Source organism: Prionailurus bengalensis, chromosome A2, assembly GCF_016509475.1.
Source record: "Prionailurus bengalensis isolate Pbe53 chromosome A2, Fcat_Pben_1.1_paternal_pri, whole genome shotgun sequence".
Classification (NCBI taxonomy): domain Eukaryota; kingdom Metazoa; phylum Chordata; class Mammalia; order Carnivora; family Felidae; genus Prionailurus; species Prionailurus bengalensis.
The window spans coordinates 148,948,018-148,975,397 of record NC_057348.1 but is presented as its reverse complement, the minus strand read 5'-3'; the positions used below and the strand labels follow the sequence as shown (position 1 = coordinate 148,975,397).

At 39.3% G+C, this 27,380-nt stretch overlaps 1 protein-coding gene and 1 pseudogene across 1 annotated transcript in view; one reads left to right on the top strand and one right to left on the bottom strand.

Annotated features, from left to right (window-relative positions):
- Positions 1-27,380, bottom strand: part of EXOC4 (exocyst complex component 4) — a 754,752-nt gene that overhangs the window by 336,710 nt on the left and 390,662 nt on the right. The window lies entirely within an intron of this gene.
- On the top strand, positions 5,032-7,727 carry LOC122486525 (annotated as a pseudogene).

The window sequence follows — 27,380 nt, the reverse complement described above, 5'->3', positions numbered from 1 at the left end:
AATAGAAGTCGTGCAAAATACTTGCCTATGGATGTTAGATATTAACCTCAGAGGTACTGACACTGTTAAAACTATTCTACTTCAGAAACTGCCTTTAAAAATGAAATGGTGGTGTGCCTGGGTGGTTCAGTCAGTACAGCATCGAACTTGGCTGAGGACAAGATCTCATGGTTCATGTGTTCGAGCCCCACGCTGGGCTTTGCGCTGACAGCTCAGAGCCTGCTTCGGATTCTGTCTCCCTCTCTTTCTGCCCCTCCCGTGCATGTACGCTCTCTCTCTCAAAAATAAACATTAAAAAAAAGTGAAGTTGTTACATATCTTTGTCTATTACAGATTTTTTGGATCATTTAAAAACATTTAAACCTCTAATGAATATAAAAGTGAACAAATTAGGTACTTTCATTTGGCGTTATAAAAATATGTGTGCATGTGTACATACACATAGACTATATGTAAGTATATATAACATATATGAAGATATATAAAGCAATTGTACTTAACCTTTGGGTCCTTACATTTTCTGTAAGGTAATTCCAAAGGAAGATTAAAAAAAAATGTTTAGGGGCACCGGGGAGGCTCAGTTGGTTAAGTGTCCAGCTCTTGGTTTCAGCTCAGGGCACATGGGAGGCTCAGTTGGTTAAGCGTCCAGCTCTTGGCTCATTCGTGAGTTCGAGACTCACATCCATCTCTGTGCTGATGGTGCGGAGCCCCCTTGGGATTCTCTCCCTCTCTCTCTGCCCTTCCTGCTCTCTCTCTCTATCAAAATAAATACATAAACTTAAAAAGAAATGTTTGGAGCAAGGGTGGCCTTTTTTTTTTTTTTTTTTAGAGAGAGAGAGAGAGCGCACATGAGTACATGCACTGGAAATTGGCAGAGAGAGAGAGACAATCTTAAGCAGGCTCCATGCTGAGCCCGACACAGGGCACGATCCCATGACCTTGAGATCATGACCAGAGCCAAAATTAAGAGTGGAACAGTTAACCTACTGAGTCACCGAGGTGCCCTGGTAGAGTTTTTTATATTAAAAAAATAATCTAAGGAGTTTCATGGATAAAATTCAATTAGATGATCAGATCTGGAATATTTACTAAAAAAAAAAAATCAGTCCTATGATCTTTCTTTCTTTCTTTCTCTTTTTTAAAAATATTTTTGAGAGAGCGCAAGCAGGGGAGGGGCAGAGAGAGGGGCACAGAGGATCCAAAGTGGGCTCCACACTTACAGCAATGAGACTGATGTGGGGCTTGAACTCACAACCGTGAGATTATACCTGAGCCAAAGTCCAATATTCAACCAACTAAGCCACCCAGGTACCCTTTACGTCATCTAAAAAATCAGCTGCAGACATATTTATTTTACTTTCTTTTACACTCCTAGGTTATAATCAGAATTATAGTCATAGTCCACTTCCTTTTAAGTAAATATAGACAGTGAGCTGTGCAAGGTCATTAAGCTTGAAAATGGTGGAGCCTGTTGTCCCTGGTCACACTGCTTCCACACTAATTCACAGCTGGAGCTCCCCTTTCCTTTTCAAATTCAAATAGGCCAGGTATTCTCAATCTCAAAGTCACAATATTTATTTTGTGTGGATGTTTTTTTTCCAGACTACATTTAACCAAATTAAGTTACTTAGTCCCTGGAGGAAACTATAAAAACTCAATTGTCCCTTCTACCATCACGAATTCCATATAGTGATGGCAGTAATAGTCCCTTACACTCATTACCCTGGACACTAATGGGTTCTTTTCTCTTTACAACTAGCGTTGTGGATTCTCTCCCCAAAACCACAATCTCCATTAGCTTTTGGAGATTTCCTTCTGAAATCACAACTACCTCTAACTGCCCTCTTGTAATTAAACTGTAATTCACGTTAAGCCTAGGATTTGAATTTGATCAGTTGAATTTTCTTTTTTTTTTTTTCAACGTTTATTTATTTTTGGGACAGAGAGAGACAGAGCATGAACGGGGGAGGGTCAGAGAGAGAGGGAGACACAGAATCGGAAACAGGCTCCAGGCTCTGAGCCATCAGCCCAGAGCCCGACGCGGGGCTCGAACTCCCGGACCGCGAGATTGTGACCTGGCTGAAGTCGGACGTCTAACCGACTGCGCCACCCAGGCGCCCCAATCAGTTGAATTTTCTTAAAACAGATACTATCAAGATGATATTTAATAGCAGAGAAGAACTCTGTTTTTTTCCCTTTATTAACAAATAAACTACAACATAGAGTGGTCCCTGCAATATTCCTTGGACCACATTGGATAACTAAGTCTCCATATAAAAAACAATTACCAAGCCAACCTACTTCAGGAAATAAAACATAAATTCAGTAAAATAAATGAACGTGGATTGTCCATTGTTATTTGTTGTAATATTATCTGGCATATACATGTTGACTAGGACCTATTAGCAAAACAATAGACTTACAGGCTCAAAATCACAAATTCCAAGGTTGGATATTTTAACATGTGTCTTCCCCAGAAAACCTCTTTATTAATGAACAAATGGAAATGATTTCCTACACTTTTGGAATTTGCAAAACTCAGAGAGTAAATCAGAGACAAATCCAGGAAAAGAGTAGTCCACAACCAATATCTTTCAATTTCTTTTGTTCACACACAAAATCAAGATGACTTTGATATAAAGAACTTGAATCAACATCATACAGAATTCATTTAGTGCAGCTTCTCTAAACTGTATCTTTTTAAAAAAAAATAGTCTCTCAAGAGAAGAGTAAATTTAAAGATGGGGTTAACACGTAACTTCGTAAAATACTCTATGTTATATGAATCTTTCTGGCACTCTGCACTTCAGTACATTATAGTTCAGAAAAGTCCTGGAGTTTAAAAAAAAAAAAACAACAATCCCCCCCCCCCCCCAAGAAAAAACTACTACATTTTATTTAAGCAAGGGTTTCTCCCCGCTAAGTTCTGTCTTGTCCCTTACAGGCCATGACTCCAGCTACGTTTCCTGGGGCACTAATGTCTTTTGGAACAGTTTGGCAAATGCTGTTTTATTGAAAAGTATATAGGATTGAAAGACAAATGATTACAGTGTCAGACTAAATTTAAGGAAACTTCTATATGACTCTAACAAGCTTTTTAGTTACTCTGGAACTCAGTTTTCCTAAAAATAAGAGTCACAATATGTATCTCACAACTAATAACGAAAAATCAATTGCTCTAGTACGTTCTCCATTACAACAGCTAATAAACTTTATTCATTAAGCCAAAATCAAACATTTAGAGAATGTGCAATACTTTAGACTCTGCTGGAGCACCTAGAGATGGTCCTTACATCTCACAGTAGTAAAGAAGACACACGTTCAGATAAATCTCTACAGGAAGTGACGCACCTAATCACTGATTCAGCATAAAAAGGGTCAGGCAGGCAAAACTCTACTGAGGAGTGGATCTGAAGGCTGATCATAGATTTGCACAAGGGGCTAAGGCAAAGGGCATCCCAAAGACACAGAGGAGTTTAAGAATATGAATCTCTGAACAGTCTAAATGTAAATATAACCCTCTGTAAATATAGTTCACACTGGCCTCTTTAGTGTGTGTTAAGATTTCACCCTTGCAAACATTTGCATCATATCGTGTGGCTCTAAAAAGGTGAATGTTGATACTAATTAACAGTAACAGTACTTTTCAAAAGCAACCTCAAGGTTACTGCATACCTTTATAAGAAATAATATATTCATGGCATCAAACTCGTAAAACACATGCCTACTCTTATTGACTAAGTTATTATCATGACCCTATTTTTAATTTCCGTATTATAGACACAGGACACGCACAAATAAATTAACCATCGGCCTCCAAACTTTAACATTCTATGCAAAATCTAAATACATGGCCTTAAAAACCCTTAAGAGAGAAAAACAATAGCCAACATACTTGACGTAAATAAAAAACCAAGACATTAGATCCTGGTACAGAGTAACATGCCCACTAAATGTTGGTAGCTCTTTTCACGAGTTGAAGAGATATATAATGTATAGTGGTAAAAAATAAAGTTGTACAATACCCCTACGCATTGTCTTTCATATTAGTAGTTTCAACTCAAAAATGAAATCACTACTTAAAACTATACACACCAAATAAAAAAAAAATAGCCAAAGGCATTCTTTTCCTGAAAAGGCACAAATACACAGAGCACAGGGGAAAAAAAATAAAATCAAAGGCCACAAACATAAAATCAACTTCATCCTCTTTTTTCCTAGAGCATTTGAACTCTTTTTAATGAAGCATTCGACCCATTTGCATTTTTCTTTGTTCTTAAACCTGAACACATATATGCAGTTTAGCGTAGCACGTTTATAAAACAACTAATTTCCATTGTATGGTAGTGCTGGTTATGTCAGGGGAAAAGAACGTGGGCTCCCGAGTTACACGCCTCTGGGTTTTAAAACCCATGCTGTAGAACTAACTAGATGCATGACCTTGTGTAAGATTTTGTAACCTTCGGTGCTTTATGAAAAAAATTATGCAAATAATAGTATTTACCTCACAGAAAAACTGTAGCAGTTAAGTAAGATAATCTGTGAAGGTGCCTTCCACTTCTGTAGCATTAACATAAGCCATCATCTCCCTATTTTACTTCGCTTGTTTCTAAGAATGAGAACGGAGATAAAGAGTAACAGAAAAGATAAGGAAGAAGACTAACCAGTCTAGGGAAAGGACCATCTCTTTATCATTCAGCCCTAAGAGAACACTAGAATTACCTTGGGAGCTTTCAAATACTAGCTTCTCAGGTCCCAGTCTTTAACCTGTAGTGTCTGAATCATTAGGGATGGGGCCCGGAGGTACTAATTCTCATGCAGCCAAGTACAGGCCAGTCAGTGCTTAGAATGTTTCCTAAAGCAATTAACACACAAAGTTGGTGCTCAGTGAATGTTTATTAAATGTATATATTGCATAGGGTCGACTGACTGGACCATTTGTGACACGATTTAAAAAGAAAAAAAGGAATCCAGTAATTATGCCCTAAGCGTGGGATACCAACAAGATTTTCTGCCTTCAGATTCGAAAACATGCAAACAAGTAAGTTAAAATATAACTGTAATAAATATAATAGAAACACAGTAAAAAGGAGAGGGGGATTAATGTGCTGTTCAAAAGCAGTTAATTTCAAGAAATCAATAAATTATGTCACTTCAATGTCAACTACAACAATAAAAAACCCAAGAGATTATAAAGAAAAAAAAAAGACCAAAATGTAAGGGGGACTATTAATTTGTTTTACATTTATAATGTCATGCTTAAATGATCCATAATCAGTACTATATTTTGCTTTTTAATGACCTGAGAAACAGCACAGATAATCTCTGAAATGTGGAGAATACACCAACCATATGTTAATCTTCATATAAGACAGTATTATTTCAAGTCATCCTTACTACAGTCATATTTCACTATAATAAATGAATCTGGACAGGCCTTTGGCTTTTACTATAACAGGATGTGATGCACAACATTAGTTGCTCAGATAAGCGTAATTCAGAACTTCTAGAATTGCATGTCAATTCTAGACATGGGGGAAGGGGGAGAGAGAGAATCTTGAGCAGGCTTCATGCCCAGAACAGAGCCTGATGCAGGGCTTGATCTGACCTGAGGCGAAATCAAGAGTCCAACGCTTAACCAACCGAGCCATCCGGGCACCCCTGCATGTCAAACTTTTAAAATGAGTAGACATTTAATGGACATCAGTCACTGTTAGTTTAACAAGGATCAACAATGACTTAAGCTGTCAATGGTTTGGTTTTGACCCAGACATTAAATAATGGCAACAACAGTAAGTTTTTCAAGACTGATAGGTTAGTTGAAAAGAGGCTCAACTCTTTGAGGGTAAAACATTGACTCTTGCTATCCATAAAGTGTACTTTTTTAACTAAAAATAAATAAAAAGAGAATATATTGTCAACTGCTTCTCTTTGCAAATACTATTGGACCAGAGACAGGCAAGGTGGAATCAGACCCAGATCTATTCCTTCTGGTTGCAAGGAAGAGAAGTGAAAATAATATTCAAATTCTTGAAATAAGTCTTGTGTTCTTACCTGAGCATTTACAATGACTCTCAAAATTGAACACATATCAGGATCACCTGTAAGGATTTGCAACAAAGCAAAATCCCGGGCCTGACCTCTAGTGTTTCGGATTCCACGGGTCTGGGTGGGACTGAGAGTTTGCATTTCTAACAACTTCCCAAGAGATGAGATGGCACTGGTACAGGGGTCACCCTCTCAGGACCATTCCTCTTTTCTCTTCAGCCTTGAGCCACGCTACACAATCTGGCCACACCTACTGAAACTTTGCTCGAAAATAATTTCTTCTCTAAAGTCTTAGTGTTTTGCTATCCTGCTTCTCCCTTCCTCTAATAGACGCCCCCCCCCCCACCTTTTTTTAATAGCCTTTCTTTTTTAGAGGCTACTGAGACCGAGTTGAGTATGGCCATCTTTCTTTCTATCCTCAGTGTGCGGACACAGGCAGAATTACACACAGTTTGATTTCAGTGCATATGACCATCAAGAGAGCAACTTCTGGAATCAGATCAGACTGCCTGGGTTTGAACCAGGGTTCCATGACTTCCTTATTGTGAAACGAGGGGTATGTAACTCAAAGTCCCTGAACCTCGGTTTCCCCTTCCAAAACAACAAACATATCAAGAGAGCATACCGCATAAGGCCGCTTGGGCAAAGTAAAAATAATGCCTATAATGTGGTTAGCGCATCGTCTGACACGAAGCAAATGCTTAATAATTGTGATTAAGTTGGGGTGCCTGGGTGGCGCAGTCGGTTAAGCGTCCGACTTCAGCCAGGTCACGATCTCGCGGTCCGGGAGTTCGAGCCCCGCCGGGCTCTGGGCTGATGGCTCAGAGCCTGGAGCCTGTTTCCGATTCTGTGTCTCCCTCTCTCTCTGACCCTCCCCCGTTCATGCTCTGTCTCTCTCTGTCCCAAAAATAAATAAACGTTGAAAAAAAAAATTAAAAAAAAAAAATGTGATTAAGTCATTGACAATATTAAGAAACACTGATTTTTAAGAAAGAGAGATGACCAGGGGCTGCTGGAAAACGCTTGAAGGGTGTTAGGAAGAGCTATCCGAAGAGGATCTCCCCTCCGCCCCGTCTTCTCTGCACTGGGAACTACTCTCCGGCCAAAGCCCCTCAGTGCAAAGTTAGTCTCTGTCCCTTCTTGGTCAGGAGCACCTCTCAGCTGCTGAGCCCATCACTGTCTGCAGTGTCGCTAAAACCACTGGAGACACTGACAGATGGAGCCTTGGCAGCTTGGCAGTCCCACACCCCCCGACCTCACGAATTCCCAGCCGCAGCTTCCGAACCAGCGCCATTTCAAGGGACAGGACACAGCAGCCAAGTGCATTGGGGCTGGGGCTGCCACAGTAGGGGTGGCTGGCTCCAGGGCTGGGACAGGGACTGCATTTGGGAGCCTCATCATTGGTTACGCCAGGAGGCCCTCCCTGAACAGCTCTTCTCCTACACCATTCTGGGCTTTGCCCTCCCGGAGGCCATGGGACTCTTTTGCATGGTGGTGGCCTTTCTCGTCCTCTTCTCCATGTGACAGAGCTGTCTCCACTTCCCATAGGTCTTTCCCCAGTGTCTCATCTGCCCTGTGTGTTCCTTTTGGAATACCTCCCTCCCATTGCCAAGCAGCCTGGGGAAAATTCTTGACTCAGGGTTTGACAGAGGGAAGACAAATAAATACTGTGTTAATAAGGGGGGGGAAAAAAAAGACTTTTACAACGTTTGGCTTTCAGATGAATTTTAAAAAGTGATTCTTCTCCCCTTCAAGAAAATCAGGAATAGGGGCTCCTGGGTGGCTCAGTCGGTTAAGCCTCCGACTTCAGCTCAGGTCATGATCTCGCGGTCCTGAGTTCGAGCCCCGCGTCGGGCTCTGTGCTGACCGCTCAGAGCCTGGAGCCTGTTTCGGATTCTGTGTCTCCCTCTCTCTCTCCCCCTCCCCCATTCATGCTCTGTCTCTCTCTGTCTCAAAAATAAATAAACGTTAAAAAAAAAATTAAAAAAAAAAGAAGAGAGAAAAAAAAGAAAATCAGGAATAAAAATCTTTATTACTTCAAAGCTGTCATGACTGGGCAGGTATGTGAAGATTGGGGCCATGAGATTGCTCAGTTTCCCTTACTTTGTATGTGTTGAGAGTTGAAAGATGGGAGGGGAACTGGATGAACACTCAAGGAAGAAGCCGAAAATGGTCAGGGAAAGGACTTTCAGCATGGTTCCGCGCAATCGCTCCACTGCGAGGATTACTTACCGAGATACAGCTGGAGGAGTAGGCTGTTTTGCTTGGAGATCAAAACATAGTTTCAGGAATGGATTTCTTAATCCATCCAGCAATAAATGTGGGGATGAGAAAGACTGGACTGCATATGGAAGACACTATAAAGATGACTAGTAACAAAGAGAAATCTAACAAGAATGGTAATCAATAGTATCATAATAAAAATATGTAAGGAAAGAGGGCATTTCAACGATTTCAGACCATACACAGAATACTGCAAATGTTTGACTGACAGAGGAGACACCAGTATTTAATCCCAGAATAACTGGCACCCTTTGGTTTCTCAAGTACTCAGAATGTAGCATAAATGTCAAAACTTTCACCCAGGAACCAACGAACCATCTCCTGACAAAGAAAAATGGGCCTGGACCATGGGGCTATGTCTTCAGAAGTGTTTAAAATGACAGACAAGCTAAATTATGTTTGAAGGTTTTCTTTTTCTAAGGCAGACAAACTACGTTTTTACTAATACTGAAAGATAATTTACTTGTTTAAAAAAATATATTCAGGCCATGTTCTTCCAGTTTCAGAGCTTCCCATATCACTTATAACAGAGAATACTAATGACTAATAAAATTGGGCACCATTTCTTTTCTTATCCATCCCAAAGGAGCAATAATCACCACTATACTGTCATTTCAAATGTAAAGTGAAATCACTAATCCACTGGGACTCAGAGTAGAAAGCTTCAAGGTATTGTTTTATTGGTGCCATTTTTTTCAAGACATATTTTCATTTTGTGGAAGACTTCATTCCAGTTAATTAAACGCTGTGTTGATCAAAGGAAAAATGCATGTAGATATGTACACCATATAATGCCTATTCTATACACTGTGTGCCTACACACAGAATTCGATTTTCAGCGGGCTTCCCAAAAAGGCCAGCTCTTTTGGAGTTAATCATGCTAATATAATTTACTACCTTCTTCTGGGCTTGGGTGAAGAGCCCTATAAAATTACACAATGACCTCAGGACATTTCTATTTGCATTATGGGGTGTCTCAATCATGATTCTAAGTCTGAGTTCAATGGCATATAAAGCAATGCTAAAGAGTTCCACTCTAGACCAACTACTTTAAGAGTGCTTCAAGGCAAACATGTCCTCTAAGCCTACTGTTAAAAATAAATTTTACATATGCCTGTACACACACATCGTTTCCTAGATTCATACACTAGTATTTTAAGATTTGATGCAAATATTTATGCCAAACAAATACCTTTATCCAGTAGGTGCTTTCTTTAAGTTACAATTCCCGGCAACTGATTAGTAATAGGTAAGCTAAAATATAATGAACAATTGCTTGAATTTATTTTAAGGCCAGATTAAAGAACTGACTAGTTTGGAGAAAGGTTAGTACTTGTATTAATAATCAGGTCATGAGGTGTGGGGAACACAGGTTCTAAGAGGCACTAGAGAGGGGCAAATACCATTGTAGAAATTTAGAATCAAAACATATGAAACAATAAGGTTACTAGAGAAAGCCAAACATTAAACTTAGTAACGTTAACTTTGTACCAGATATTAAACTTAATAATAATTCTTTGCCTACAGACTTATCAAAACTGTGGTAACCCCGTCAAATCTTTGCTTGTACTAGCTGATTAGGTGGAAATCACACTCTGCTGATGGTACACTGCTGGGCGTAAAAATGAGACCAAGTAACTGTCACCATCACTGAGTTCATCTAGTCCACATATAATAAAGTCCCTGTTGATGGGGTCAGACTAGAGACCTTGTTCTACAGCTAAGTGGACCCACGGCAGCTGATTCGAAGGCTGGCTAGAAGCCAAGATCATATGCTTACTCACATAAAGCTAAAAATTGAAATGAGGTAGAGAAAAAAGCAATTGAAGCATCATGATGTAGAAGTCCAATTTTTAAAAGAATCCAAATTGTGAGAACATAAAACCACAGTAGGGAAGGCAAACATGAAAGCTGAATCATTTACTGGAAGAGGAGTATTTGTGGGCCAGCTATCATTCAGATTCTATTTTCTTCTTCTACTCAGCTTTATAATGTTTACTACCATTCCTGTGATTCCCCTGTATTTTTTAATAACTCCCGAGTACATCACATACTTGCCATAACACTTGGCAATAATCTAAAGGAGTCTCTATTTGCAAAGAAAAGATCCAACTAAAAGACTGAGCAAAAGTTTTGCCAAAGGGTTTAAAAATCAAGTTAAATCTCCAAGTAAGCTGTCTTCCCATAACTCATGCTTCTCCATTTGACCAAATTACCATTGGAAAGAAGTAAATGGCGTTAATGGCCTCGGAACCAGTATTCTTAACAATTTAAAAATCAGTGAGTATTTTGCTTCTCACCTGTCTTTCTCTAGTCCCACCCACGCACATCCCCCTCTTTCCCATTCATTCTTACTCACAAGGACTTCATTTATGGTTGACAAATCACAGTGACGGATAGGTGTTTGAGTAATGAAAAATAGTCACCTTCATCAAAATGGAGCATGGTATTTATTATAAATATTCAGAAAGATCAGAGGATTTTTAAGAGTATAAAGATGTTTCAGTGGTATCACTAACGATACAGAAGTCCAAATTCTACTTTGTTCACTATCAAACAACACATCCCATTCATAAACAATTCCTAGACTTCAGCCATAAGGTTCCGAATCTCCTATTTTACTTCCTCCCCTCCACCAGTTCATCAACCCCCACTTGCCAAGGCTCAAAAATGTCTCGGTCAGGTAGAACTGATTTCATGCCAGATCTGCTTTGATCTTTCTTCTATGTGTTTAACTATTTACTTAACCCAAAAGGTAAACAGTGAATAGGGAAAGGGTTAACATTAGGCAGGGAGAGGTAAGGGACCTTCAGGGAGTCAGGCTGCAGCTGCAGGGGGGAGGCTGAGGAAGAGTCAGTGGCAGCAGAGTTTGGGAAGAAAGGAGGATGAGATAAACGTGTTCCTGATCTGCCCGAGCTAGATGCCACGCATCAAGTCTCACAAACCTTGTGATAAGGTCCCAATAAAAAGTCCTTGCTGGCTACCCAGTCGGGACCCCTCTCACTCCTGAAAGCTTTACACTTTCTCTCAACAGACTCTATCACTTTGCTCACTCTCTGTTGTCCGTGAGATTAATTCTTCGACTCTGTGAGACAAGGACCAGTGTCTCTCCCACCCTCCTGTGACAACAGGATTCACATAATTTCTATTCTCCAAATCTTTTCACACTAAGCACGTATTTCCTTCAAGAAGTCATATAGCTTCCTATTCACCCTATTCATTAAATCTTCCTATTCCTGTTCAAAATTCTATTATAAAATCTTCAGACATACAAGTACAAAGAATAATGAGTACTCATGCAGCTGCTACCCAGTTAAAAAAATAAAACATGTGGGGTGCCTGGGTGGCTCAGTCGGTGAAGTGTCTGACTTTGGCTCAGGTTACAATCTCACGGTTTTTGAGTTCGAGCCCCGTGTTGGGCTCTGTGCTGACAGCTCAGAGCCCGGAGCCTGCTTCGGATTCTGTCTCCCTCTCTCTCTCTGCCCCTCCCCTGCTCGCACTCTGTCTCTCACTCTCTCTCTCAAAAATAAATAAACATTAAAAATAATAATAATAAATAAAACATTCAAGCCTCGAGTGTAGTCCTCTCCAATCACATTCCTCTTCCTTCTCTCACCCCTAGTAGTGACCACTATACTGACTTTAATGTTTATCCTTCTGAACTATGTCTTTATATTTTATATACACATGGACTACGAAAGAATACACAGAGACATATGTACAGTTTCTCACATTTAAACTAAATGCCATTAAACTAAATGCCATCATATTATATTCTTCTTCCAACATTATGTTTGGGAGATTGATTCCTGTTGAGGTACACAGTTCCTGTTCAACCATTTTTTATTACTGGGTAGCATGGGTAGCTTTTTATTGTTGTAGCGTATCACAATATATTTATTAATCCTTCTGTCAATTAACAGAATGTTTCCAGGTTTTAACTATACTTACTGATGCAGGTTGTACTTCATTGCTAAGTAATCTATTTTTATTTTCTCTCCATTTGCTTTTAACGTATTATCTTTGACTTTAATGTTCCATAGTATTTTGCTGCATTAAAGTAGGGTCTCTTTTATCTTTCCTGTTTGGAATTCATTATGCTTCTGGGATCCAAGGGTTTTTGTCATTTATCAATTCTAGAAATTTCTCAGTTTCTATTTCCTTAGCTATTGCCTCTTTCCCATTCTATTATCTTCTTTCAAAACTCTCTTGATGTATGTTTGAACTTCTCGTCTTATCCGTTCCATTTACCTACAGCTGTGTAAAAACTCCCTGCAAAACTTAGTAACAACCACTATTTGTGGGTCAAGAATTCTAATAGGGCAGAGCACGGATGGAATGTGTTTGTTCCATGATGTCTGGGACCTCGGATGGGAGCACTCAAACAACTAGGAGTGACCTCAAGAGTTAGGACTGGGCTCTGAATGGTTTGGTATTCCTCAAAACATCAGAGGCTCACAGTAATTTAATGGATTTCTTTCATGTCAGCTCAGGGTTCCAAGAACAATCATTCTAGCAAACAAGGTAGAAGTTGTATAGACTTTTATGACTTAGCTTCAGAAATTATCTGATATTTACACCATACTCTTGGTCCAGTCACAAATCTGCCCGGTTTCAAGGGCATGGACTCCATCTCAAGATAGGAAGGGCATCCAAGAACTGGTAGTCCCTGGAGTGCCTAGGTGGCTCCTTCAGTTAAGCGTCCGACTTTGGCTCAGGTCAAGCTCTCACAGTTCAAGCCCTGCATCGGGCTCTGTGCTGACAGCTCAGAGCCTGGAACCTGCTTTGGATTCTGGGTCTCCCTCTCTCTCTGCCCTTCTCCCTCTTGACTATCTCTCTCAAAAATAAGCATTAAAAAAAATTAAAAAAAAAATTCGTAGTCCTTTGTAAAAGTGTCACTGCAGCCTACATATTTTAACTTCTCTTTCATATTTTCTAAATATTTTGTCTTTATTCATTACTTTTAAGTAGTTTCTTCAGATATGTCTAGTGGTTTGCTAAGTCTCTCGTGTCTAATCTGATGTTTAAACCATGAACTAAATTCTTAAGGCCAAGATTAGAATTTTCACTCCTAGAGGTCCTTTTGGTTCTTTATCAAGACTGCCTAGAGTTTTATTTTGCCAGCATCTTATTCTTTTATGTTTTTGATGCAAATTTTAGTTTCTAAATATTTGAAACACATCTGTTTTGTATTCTGTAACTACTAATCCCATTTCTAAAATTATTAGGAACTAATTCAACTGCTTATTGTTTCTGCTTGACTCTAGCTCATGGTTACATTTCCCCTGTGTACTTCCATAATTTCAGGTTGTGAATTCATGTGTTAGGCAATTTTATCTATGGACAGAACTGAGGTCTGAATTCACAGCATATCCTTCCAGAGAAGAATTGTTTGCTTTGCCAGGACGAATTTCCTCGTCATTTCTCTTTACTGCTAAGTGGATTTTTTTTTTTCTATTCTACTCTTTTACTAAAGTTATAACTGTTCAAAAATTCTGTGCTTCATATGGTGGTTTTAATTCTAAAATCCCTTCTTGTGCAGGCCCAAGGTCCTGTCTCCAGTAGTGATGCAGCTGTTAAAACTCAAGCCTCCTGGTTACTGAGACTGACAAATGCCCCAAGCAGCTGCAATATCGGTATTAGCTTTACTGCTCTGGTTTTTGGTTTTCTCTTTATTTTCGTCCCCAGGAGACCTCTTACTAACAAGGTCAGCAATACATTTGAAAGGACCTTTATTACATTACATCCAGCATTTCTAACTGTTTCGTACTGGGAAATTTTCCAGACTTTTTAGCCCTCAACCTTGCCAGAAATCAAAGCCCCTTCATTTTGTTTTTATGTGGTCATTTCAAATAATTTTTCTTCCCCATTTCCTTTAACCTAGGACCCACAAATGTCTCGTATTATGCAAAATCTTTTCTCCTTCATCAAACCCAGTCGTTAAGAAGTTGAGGTAATGTGGCATTTTTCAAACTACCAATCCTTAAAGTTGAAAATCAAGTAAGAATGTGGTAGTTTTGGACTGAAATGCTTGGTCTTTGTAAGTCTATCAACCTTATAAACAGTATAATGAAACCATCACTTTTTCGTCTTTCACAAAGTTACAAAAGTGCATTAAAATCCAAAGAATAATGCTTTCTGGCATTTTAAACACATTTTAATTAATTAATTAATTTTGGTATAGTAAATTATCATGAAGGATTAATACTTTACCTTTCATTTGTAAGACACTATATCACAGTTTACATGCAGTCCTATCAAAGGCAAAAGAAGGAGATGACATCTAGAGGCGTCTTTTCTGAGCTGTGACCAGTCTCTTACAAGTTCATCACATCTGTGCTAAGTAGCATCTGTTAAAGTTTTGGTTAAGCGGAGGTGTCTCAACTACGTGGATAAACCGTACGGATTATGTTGGCAGAGTAATACATCTTTTTTTTTTTTAAACATTTATTTATTTTTGAGACAGAGAGAGACAGAGCATGAACGGGGGAGGGTAAACCGTACGGATTATGTTGGCAGAGTAATACATCTTTTTTTTTTTAAACATTTATTTATTTTTGAGACAGAGAGAGACAGAGCATGAACGGGGGAGGGTCAGAGAGAGAGGGAGACACAGCATCTGAAACAGGCTCCAGGCTCTGAGCTGTCGGCACAGAGCCCGACGCGGGGCTCGAACTCACGGACCGTGAGATCGTGACCTGAGCTGAAGTCGGCCGCTTAACCGACTGAGCCACCCAGGTGCCCCGAGTAATACATCTTTCAAATAGCAAATGTGATTTTGTGACTTTCTTTATAAATGATCCAGGACAGCTTGCTAAATGCATATAAAGAAACCCAGGAGCACAGGGTGATCATTTGCTTAATATGCCATGGTTTAATAATAATTTTTAAAAATGGGTGGAATTTCTGTTTTCTAGGTATTTTATTTTATATCCCTGTATTTTGGAGGTGGAGATTTGTAGGTAAAATATTCACCAGCTTTTCATATTTGATGCTAATATATACCACCTCATTTTTTTCCCCACGAGTGGACGTATCATAAAGTGACAGCTGTTTTAACAAAACTGGCAAAATTGCTTTTCTTGATTAAAGAATGCCTAGAATCTCACGAATGCCCCAAAACTTGGTAATTATGTGCTGTGCAGAGACCATAAAGCCAGATTAGAGGTAGGGCTTTCAAATGAGGATTCTACTTAAAATTATTCTAACCTTAAACAATATTTAACGATCAGTGAGAGAGTAATTATCACCATGTGTTTTAGTCTGATGCAAAAGCCACAGATATTACTTATAATGGCTCAGATGAGTAAGTTATAAACCATTCATTCTTGCCTTGCCAGCCTCTTGACAGTTTAATACGTATGTTACATACTGAGCCCTAAGAGAGAAGCCAACACCGCTATGAAGTCGGCACGCGGTGAGTTAAATTAACAAGCCAGATGTAGAATATGCTGCCAACTTGATACTGATCAATTATGCCCCAAGCAGAGCAATCGAGGAGTGCCATCTCTGAAAGCAAGCCCGTTGACCTAAAAGAATGAGAAACAACACTCACAGTGATTTTACTCCTTCTCATCTGTCTGTGAACACTAACAAAATGTGTCAGCTGGAATGAGCCATGTAATACAAACACACAGGGAAGGAGAAGCGAGGCCCCACGAAGAAAGACCGGAGTAAAAGAAGAGGAGAGATGGCATTCAAGAGAGCCACGGTGCTCAGAAAAATCAAAGCGGGAAGGGCAGTCTTTCAATCAGGTCTTCACACTTTTTCCCCTTTCATAGAATGATAAAGTCTTTGAAAAATCAGGACACGGACTTGTTTAAAGAAAAACATTTCATGGTGTTGGCACAGAAAGGAAATCCATACATGCCTTTGCCATGTGTGGGCCAACTCCTTTCCTTCAAAAGCACGTATTGGTGCTGGAGAATATAATGTGCTCTGGGACCCAGCAGGTGTAGCTTTTGAGTCATTCTGACTGACGGCCTCGGCCCCTAGGAGGTGGTAAAAGGGTCTGATGGCAAACACGACTTAACATCTGGTTCGGAACTAGCAGGCAATGAAATTACAACGTGTGCATGAGAAAAGTGGCCTACGCCATTGCTCAGGGAATGCTTCTCTTCTGGAAAGCCACGCAGGGTAACCTGGGTGTTTCTTTAGTACATGTTATGGCATGAACCTAGCATATGGATTCTCAGAAATAGGGTGACACCTCTCGAGGTGTCAAGTTCTTCACCTTGAGAACTTTAAGAGTACCTCATAGGTTGTAAGTTTTCATTGTAAGGATGAAATAAATGCATAGCTATCAAGTGTTGAAAACAGTGCTAGATTTGTGATATCCCATAATTAACTATTCTAATACCATGGCTGTTATCATGCTTAACAGACTTACTTATTTTCCTGACTTCTACATCATTTAACCAACTTGTAAAATTTTAAGTTTCTCGCGAGCTTCCATTTCAGCCATTTTGATATAGCATTCCTTCTCCACAGTAAAGGGAAAGAGTTTGTTACTGTGCATATTTAAAAATGACCGTCAGAATAAAGGACGTATACAAGAGCTGATGTGCCAGCAGAGAAAACAGCCCAATGAAAATGTATGATAGAATTGGTCTAAAATGGTAACAAAAGGTAGTAAGTCAAAAATGTCATCAGAATAATCAAAAATTTTTAAAGCTTATTTATTTATTTGAGAGAGACAGACAGCATGAGTGGGGGAGGAGCAGAGGGAGGGAGAAAGAGAGAGAATCCCAGGCAGGCTCCACAATGACCGAGCCGAGCCTGACGCGGGGCCTGAACTCACCAGACTGTGAGATCATGACCTGAGCCAAAACCAAGAGTTCAATGCTTAACTGACTGAGCCATCCTGGCACCCCAGATTAATCAAATTTTTAATTACACAGATTATACAGATTCTATTAAATACAACTGAATATAGTGCACAGCATACCATTTCTTTCGAAATAAGTTATACACCTGTGTGTTACTTCCTGAGTACTAAGTTTCTTTTTCTTTAACATTTAATCTTGAAAAAATTGTTCACTTCCGGAGGAGCTGCAAGTACAGTATGGAGAGTTCCGTGTGCCCTTCACCCACTTCCCCGTATTTTAACAAGGGTGCCATTACTAAAACTAAGTTAACATTGGTACAATACTATTAACTCCACTACAGACTACATTCCGACGTCCCCGGTTTTTCCACTAATGTCCTTTTTCTGTTTCAGGGTCTACTCCTTGATGCCACATTGAATTTAATCGTCACGTCTTAGTCTCCTCCAACCTATGACAGTTCCCAGGCTTTGTCTTTCATGATTTCAAAACTTCTGAGGAGGGCTCACCAGTTATGTTGTTCCTTTGATGTTTTCGCAGGCTTAGACGGTGGTTATGGATTTCGGGGAGGACTACCCCAGAGGTGAAGGGCCTTCCTCATCTTATCACATCAGGGGATACATGATATCAACAGGTCTTATTACTGGTGATGTCAACTTTGATCACATGCAAGGTGGTGTCTGTCAGGTTTCTCTACCATAAAGTTCCTCTCTTTCCCTTTCCAGGGGTTTGTCACAAGGTCCAGCCCACACTCTAGGGCAGGGGAATTAGGTTTTATCTTTTGGGGGGAGGAGTGTCAAGGCATCTGTGGACTTAGGTTAAAACGTCCATGGTAATAAACACTTTGGGAGAGATACTTTGAGGCTATACAAATATCCTGTTTCTGTAATTTAGGTGTTTCCAAAAGCCATTTTTTACAGATACCATTTCCTTTGACATTCCCAAGAATCCTCTACTTAATAAACAAATAAACTGAACCTGAGAATGATGGACACGTCCCAGTATCATTACAGGTGAAAGCAGATCCCCAAGTTCATGCTATAGTCATAAACCTACAAGACAGTGCGACTTTGTTGCTCAACACCAGCACTGCCGGATTTCACTGTCCAAACAGCAGGGGGGGCATACATAGGCATGCACACTCATTGGGATTAACTCACCCTACTAAAGACTACATTTGAATAACAGAAAACAAGGGAAGAGGGATAGTCTAGGAGACAATTAGGGTTTTGAGGGTGGAGCTGGGTGTGCATATAATGGCCACTCTCCTTCTAAATCAAGAGTATTGTTTAATGACCTAAGAATGTCTATCTGATTTTCTTCCCATAAAATGAACTGGACTCTGGGCTACCCAATCAGTACTTCACAGATATCTAAATCCCAGTGTGGAATACAGTTTAGGCTTAAGTCTAAGATACAGTCTTAGGTAAACCCATTTTCTACTGTTGAGTCATACGTCATTCGTTTTTTGTTAAAAATTTCAGTAAATCTCTTTAGTTAATACCATTTACACCTGAAAGTCCCTACCATTTAAATCTAGAAAACAAAGCCTAGATAGAATATTTTGTATACTGTGAGATAATATTTGTAAAGCACGTCCATCTACATTTCCTCATGCAACCCTTTCAATCGCATTATCAGATAAGTGGAAAAAAATGACCTTATTTCCCTTTTACAGATAAGACTTTTAGGGTTTAAACATTTTACCTATGACCAACTATCTAGTAAGTGGTAGGGTCAGGACTTGAAACTAGGTAGATATTCACTCTTTTTATTTAATCTGAATTGCCTGAGCAGACTTGGATGTATCAGATCATTTCTTTTCGACAAAATGCATTTTTGGACACTACTGACACTTTCTAAAATCACATTTTTTCCCCCATCATAGAACATATACTCATCTGATGAAAATATTAAAATATAGAAAAAATGAAATACTAAAAAGGAAAAAGTAACACTCAGGGATAACTATATTCATTATTTGTTATATTACCTCCTAAAAGTATTTTACATAGTTAAGATCTCATTATGTCCATAATTTTGTATTTACTTGAAACATACATACTTCTCTTTGCTAACAAAAGCTCTTCGTGTGTAAAATTTTAACATACCACTAATAAAAACAGCAAACAGCTCTATGATATTTATATGCCAGTCACTATTTGAAGTGCTTCACATATGTGAACTCATTTAGTCTGCATCTCAGTCCTATGGGGGGGGTACTATTCTCTCCATTCTACAGATTAAGAAACTGACTTCATGGCTATACAATAGTACATTACCTGAAAATACCATAACTTACTTAGCTTCCACACTATCGCTTGATTTTTATGTTTTTTTGCAATTTATAAGGCTGTAATTAGTATGGTGATGTTAAGTTCTAACTCTGCACGTATTTAAAAAAATTTCTTTTAAGTTTATTTATATGAGAGAGAGCAAGCATGAGCGGGGGAGGAACAGAGAGGGAGAGAGGAGGAGAGAGAGAATCAGAATCAGAAGCTAGCTCCATGCACTGTCACCTTGGAGCCCAACGCAGGGCTTGATCCCACGAACCGTGAGATCATGACCTGAGCCGAAGTCGGAGGCTTAACCGACTGAGCCACTCAGGCGCCCCTAACTCTGCATGTATTTCTAACATAAATCTGTGCTGGTTTGGCTGAAACTGTGGATTAGATCATCTTAGAAGCGAAGCACATTCTTTACTAGACATTGCTGAGTAAGTGGTACCAAAATAAAAAGTAATAGAGAGCAAGGCTGTCTTTCTATTTTCAAATGTCATGGACGGCCTATAACGTGGACTGTGAGTCTCATGGCCAGGAACCCAGTGAACCACATTTTTGCCTGAAGAACACACATCGTAGGTGATGTCACCCTCCCTCCGTGACCGCAACGCTTGGTGGTGTGGTTTAGGTCAAGGAAATCGTGATGCGGCAAAGCAGAAGCATTCACGTACGGTCAGTGGATAAACAGCCAGCAGGATCCGAAAATCACCTGGGTTAACTATTTGGGGCTGGCAGACCACGTAGCCTTTGAATTTTCAAACAAAATAAAACATTCCAAAGTCCTTCCGAAATGTTTCTCTGAACTGCAGTGGGAAGACTGAGGTCCCAAAGCAAACAATCCTGAATGTGAGCTAAGGCCCGTGACGGGGACACTCGCTTTGCTACTGCCAGTTTGGAATTCTTTGTAGGAATTAGTAGGTGTCCTGTTCTGTTACAAACACAAACTTTCCTCACTACAGATAGAACACTTCTTTTTAAATTAAAGGACAATTCCCCTTTGTAGCAAGCCTCCATCATTCAAAAAGATATCTGGAGCTGAAATGCCCTTTACAAGCCTTATTTACATGAGAGACACGATGGAAAGAGACTTTATGCTCTCGACCACCTAATTTCTCCAAGCTACAGCCATTGATTCTTCCTAAGTTTATTTATTCAAAATAACAGCACAAACAATTCTTTTTTCTTGGGTCAGCAGCTTCCTGAATTAACATCAATCATCAGAGGAGACGGGGCTGAAAGGAAGCCCATTTTCTCAGAGATTGATTTTTTTTTAAGCCAAAACACACAGACATAAGCAGGAGGCTGTTTACCATCAAAAAGGTTCAACTTGAAAGTCAGAACCAAAAACTGGGTCCTCACAGTACAGATCAGTATCCTTGAAATCTCAAAAAAGTTTCCCCCCCCCCCCCCCATCACTTACATTTCTTCTTTGATGGCCTGGAGAGTCTGATTACTTCACTAGATAAAGCCCACCTGAATAGCTTAAAACAAGGGGAGGGAAGGTTCCAAAGGAGACAGAAGTAGATCAATGTTGGTGTTTATTATAATGATTTTCTAATGGCTTTCTCTACTCTCTTTACTTACTTTGATGTATTTAAAGTGGGAAAAGTTCATCAAAGACCTCTGTGATTAGAGTCTTAAATGTATTTAAGCAACTACTTTTGGCATGTTTTAAAGGTGACTTGCTTCATAGGTCCTAGCAAAATTATTCTTTGAAAACCTTGATCTGCTTCTTGCTTGGAATTCAGCTCAATTATTTTTTCTTGCAAGGTGGGGGTGGAAGGATCTTGCCTGAAAATGAAGTCAGAGGGGTCAGTATTCCTGAGACTGCTCTGAGAACTGCAAAAAGTAATTGGTTTATATCCATTTTACATCCTGTCGTGTCAGGGGAATGTGTTTCCTTCCTATAGCTTTCCTGGAGATTTATGTAAGGTGAGGAATGCATTAGACCAAGCATATATAAACTACTGGCCTCCTATTTCAGTAGAATGTGCTATATTCTTTATTTCAGATATTTTTAAATGTTTGCCATGTTGTTAAATCAACTTTAAGGGAAAATGCAAGATTTTCAGTCTAGGGTACAAGTAAATGGAGAAGGACCAAAAAAAAAAAAAAAAAAGAAAAAAAAAGAAAACATTTCCATAAGCCTGAGATGGTCAGCAGTGGCCCTGTGTTATCACTATTTTCTTTCAAATTGAGACAAAATTTATTTCAGTTAAGACTTTGATATCAAAGCCATCAATCACCCTCTTGTCTGAGAATGAAGCAGAACATCCACTTGTTCCCCAGGTGTAAAACAAAGATTTTTAGCCTCTAATTCACAGGGATTGCTGAGGAATAAAGGTGGTTCCTTAGAAGGACAAAATAAATTCATTAAATAAAATCAATAAAAATCACAAAGGACTTTGACCTAATTTTTCTAAAAACACCCACTACTTAACAGTGAGATATTGTGCTCTGTTAAGTATTTTACACTTTCATGTCTATTTACTTCCATACTTAGGTCACAGGCAGATTAACAAGCTAATGCTGTCTTGCATACATTATCACCTCTGGCCATTTCAGAGTCATCTTTTAGCTCTGGGATTCTACAGAAAGTTGCCCACTGAGAAAATACAAACGCTAGGAGAAAAAAGGCCTAACACAAATAATGACTGGCAATGCCAACCAATTATAAAGCATTACAATTAATAGAATGTCTCCACCGTTCTATGGGGAGAAGATGGGATTCAAGCGAAGCTAAATAATAAATAAATAACCAACCCCAGGACCAGGTCTTGGGCACAATACAGCACCTTCAGCAGGAGCTCTGGAAGGAACACCAGGTGCAAAGCTCTGCTCTAAGTGCCTCTGTGGTGGACATCTATCACTGTCAAAACAAGTCTCAGAGCCTTCAGAGCATGAACAGAGGGATACCTGATCACCATCAGTTTTGAGAAGGAAAGATGACCAGACAACATTATTAATAAAAATGCTCTGAGGGGCACCTGGGTGGCTCAGTCGGTTGAGCGTCCGACTTCGGTTCAGGTCATGATCTCGCAGTCCATGAGTTCAAGCCCCGCGTCGGGCTCTGTGCTGACAGCTCAGAGCCTGGAGCCGGCTTTGGATTCTGTGTCTCCCTCTCTCCCTGCCCCTTCCCAACTCATACTCTCTGTCTCTCTCTGTCAAAATTAAACAAACATTTAAAAAGTTTTTTAAAAATGCTTGGAGACAAAGTTGAAAAGCATGATTAGAACACAGGTGGCAAAAGGATAAAAAAAAAAAAAAAAGGTCTTTGTAAAATTCTGAAAACAAAATTTCTCCAAATTTTTGCATGGTGTGTTCGCGTTCAGCATGATGGCTCATCTCCAAATGAACAATTTATGGAAGAGAAGCATCGGACTTCTAGGATAACAAGTGAAAATATGTCCTGCTTTTCCAACTTTGAGAGTGTTGGCAAAAACAACCCCAGGCAAGGGCCTAACTGATTAATGTGTGATGACCCTGAACTAAACACAAGTCCTGAGATCAGTCTGAACATATGAAGAATAACCAGGGAAATATAAAAATCAAATATCTAAAATGAAACAGACCAACCAGGCAGGAAGAAAGAGGGCAGGAGCCCTCAAGAGCTGGTGTGGTGACACAAGGAGGAAATTTGAAAGGGGAAAAAAACAAAAGGAGAAGGACACCAGGTGTGTGATTAAATTTATGACCTCCAAAAAAAAAAAAAAGTTTCAAAATAAACATAACCTTGAGAAATCAGTAACTTTAATAAAGGGGTCAGCATGAGGGAAACAGTTGGGAGTAAATTGCATTAAATTATTTCCCTTTGAGTGAACACACAGTGTAATAAGCTGTGAAGAGCGTAATTCTGTACTTACATTGTGTTTTGCAAGCAAAGTGGGAAATTGAGAATTACTGAACCTTGCTGAAGTTCTTATCCAAATGAGTGTTTCAATTAGTTAACTCAGATTTCCCTGTGTTTTAGAACTGGAACCAGTCTATGGAATAAAGCAGTCCATCTACGGTGCTACAAAATGGCACTGCAGATTTGTTAGACACGTGATTAAATCCAACCAAAGAAGCCTTTTTGTGTTTATAACACACAGCAACATTATTTAGATAAGATCTTTTGTGTGTGCGTGTGTGTATGTGTGTGTATTTGTGTGTGTTAAAAAAAAAAGCCTTACTAAAATATATTTAATACAATTTCCATAAAGTTCACCCTTTTAAAAAAGGTTATTCTTAAACTGGAGAAAACAGAGCCTTATTAAAAATAGCCGATGAAAGTTTAAGAGTACAATTAGAGTGAAGCATTTTAAGCCCGGTATACTGCTGAACGCATTATAGGTTCGAAATAAACATCCTAATGCGCTAAGTGATGTAGGCTCTCTAAAACATACTATCGACCAGTGGAGGAAACGTAAGCAAATATGTATAAAATCTTTTAGCTAACACTAACAACAACAACAAACCAAAGCTTTCTAGTCTGAAGCAAGTTAGCAGAAAGGGGAGGATTTGAGAGATTACTTTTTTGGGTTGCTTTGAAGTGGGGAAAAAGGAAAGGAGCTTTCACTTACCTTTCTAACTGTCAAGGTGTTGAACACAGTGGTTTGCATGTAGTGAGCATTTTAAAAATATGTGACAAATTGAAGAATAAAGGAAGCTGGAACGCAGGAGGAAAGCACAAGCCAAATTAAAAAACAAACAAAAGCAAAACAACAATAAAACAGAAAAGCAAACTTAAAATTCAAGCCTGTAATTCCAAAATGAAGCTTTGGAATTTTACTATGGCTAACTCAGATGATGTTCTTTTTTTTTTTTTTTTTTTTTTTTTTTTAATGCATGGAATGCACTTGACATATGAGAAATACTGCTACATATCTCTTGTGGGGAGATCAGTATGGCCCTGACAAAGATGGAAGTGTCTAAAGATGAAATCATGGATCAGATCAAGCACAGTAAATCACCTGGATAGGGCCGTTTGACCCATGGGTTTGGTAGAAGGTTTGTGCAGTGGGAAAGACAAGGGGATTTGTCATTTGTTCCTGGAAACAGCAACACATCGTAACCATAACAAAGATGTCAACAAGAATATTTTCATTCTTTTTTTCTAGAACTTAAAAACCAGAGATAAGAGAAACACTAAGAATTACCAAACCAGTTCGTTTTATTTCGTGCACAGGAAATAGGGAGGTCAAATAAAACAGAATACTATTCTACAAGGATTACACAGATATTATCAGTATAAACAAGTATGTCAGAAAATTAGGAGGCAAGAATGTGGAGCCTTGGAGAGTCATCACTTCGTTCTCATTTTCCCTTTCCCCACCCCCTCTTTCTTGCACACACACACTTACTGTATTTTTGTATCCCCAAAATGGTAATCGTAAATGACTTCTTGAAAAGCTTTCTGTAACGTACATGATAAGAACCTCCTACTGAAAATAAAAGGTCTTTTCGTTAATGAAAATTATCAGGAAAACAGTTCAGGAGTGTACATATTTGGAGCCTGTACACAGACATTTAATACCCTATTAGTTAATATATTTACTTAACGAAAGAGAGAAAAGACTGCCTTGGGGGATAAAAGGAGAGGGTGCTGGTTAATAAAATGCCTTATGGGAAATTCATGAATCACAGGAAGTACAGGGCTCTCCTCTGCACTTAACATACATACATCAGATCCCATCCTGAATACGGTACTCACTCCAGGTTCCTACACATGAAAAGGGAAATACTCTACTACAGAAGAACCAAAGAAAGGCGATCAAACTACTTAGAAAAAAGAACTGTTGAAGAACTAAGGTCACTTAGTCCGGACAGAAGGCTAATGTAACTAATTTATTTAATGGCTGTCGTAAAGGGATTAGTTCTACTCTATGGTGCTCTCCAAAATAGGCATACTGAGTCTTGTACTCATTTAAAAAATAAAATCTGAACACATTCTAAATGTAACGTGCTGTGCTAGATGAAGTGGAATATACAGAGGTAATCAGACAAAATTCTGTTCTCATAGAGTCTAAAGGAAACGAAGACATCCAGTTAGAGTAGGAGTGCCATCTAGCATCTGGAACAGTGCCTGGTATATAACAGGCACTCACTAAATATCTGTCTGAATGAGTAAAGGACTGCAACTCTCGCCCCACTCGTCTTGCAGCTCCCTGCGTGACTGAGTTGCATCAGCAGATGTGGCTGCCTCGTCTTCTTCATCAAAGCTGCAGGCTCAAAAAGGAGGCAGCCTTCCCAAAGAGAGACGAGCCATTCTTTATTCACGATAGAAGCACAGATAACGCACAAGGCAGAGACGATCAACTGCCAGAGAAGAGAATCAAAAAGTGCTACGTGAATTTAGAAGCTGAAGAGATTAAAAGTAAAAATTATAAGGAAGCAGGTTTCAGCTCAATCTAATAACTGAAGATGGCCAACAAAGAAGCAAGTACTGAACTCCCAGCTCCCCAAATCAAAATTGTGCCTTCCGAAGCCTCTCATCAGAGGGTTACTCTACACTGTTCCCTACTCCCACCCCATTATCTGGAGACACAGTCTGGGGCTATTCATCTTGCAGGGCCATCAAGAATATAGTCTGCTCTATACAGTTTGCAAAGTAGAATGATCTGTCCACACCAGAAGCAGATAACTAGCAAATCAGGCCTCAAAATCTTTCAGAATAAAGCCAACTCTTACCTGATCAAGAACCACAGCATTACACACAGCCTATGGTGTATTTCTAGGATATTCCGCCTGGTTTATATGAATAACCTGGGGTTTTCTAAGGTGATATCACATATTCTTACATAGACCTATGAAGGCAAAAAGTCTTCACAGATTGGTCACTATTACATACATACATGCACTGTTCCAGGTGATACTAAATAAATTTTATCTAGAGAAACATTGGGTTGTACGAATAGATCAATATGAATTCTCCTGAGTATCATATGATAACAGTAAAATTATGACTTTAGCAAATGCCTTTGAATGAAATGAGAAAACCCTTTGACACCTGTCTTTAAAAAACATTAAATTTATAGTCGATACCTCTTTTTGGTGATGACTCTGCTTATCATTTGCTAGTAGCAAAATGCAATCACCAAATCATATATGATTCTGTTACCGTAAGGGTAAACCTCAGCATATCCTTCTACCATTTATATACTTCTAAATAAATAATCAACTGAAATTGAATTATATTCATTTTATTTATTTTTTAAACAATTTTTTAATGTTTATTTACTTTTGAGAGAGAGAGACAGAGCACAAGCAGGGGAGGGGCAGAGAGAGAGGGACACACAGAATCCGAAGCAGGCTCCGGGCTCTGAGTTGTCAGCACAGGACCCGATGCAGGGCTCGAACTGACAAACCATGAGATCATGACCTAAGCTGAAGTCGGACCCTTAACTGACTGAGCCACCCGGGCACCCCTAAATCATATTCATTTTAAAGACTGAGAAGTAAACATGCAATATGAAAGAAACACTAACTATTTTTGTGTTTGTTGAAGTATATATACCTGTACTTTGCAATATCTAACTTCATTCGACAGTCTTCCTTTAAAGATGTGAAAAGTTTTGAGTGATTTGATGTCAAAGAAAAGCCCTAGCAATGTATCACATGGCAAATATGCGTGGCCAGGGAGAACGAAAATGGAGGCACACTGGAACTGGTAGTAAATGCCTCAAACTAAAAGTATAATAAGAGCCTTGACTGTATAAGCATTTGCATGAATTTATAATTTAAAACAAAACTATCACACTGGCAACCGATGAACCAAAACCAGAATGCTGACATATGTGACAGGAGACCACACTACTTAATTTTTAAAAATTAGATGACTGGGGTGCCTAGGTGGCTTGGTCGGTTGAGTGTCCGACTTCGGCTCAGGTCATGATCTCACGGTTCGTGAGTTCCAGCCCCGCGTCGGGCTCTGTGCTGACAGCTCGCAGCCTGGAGCCTGCTT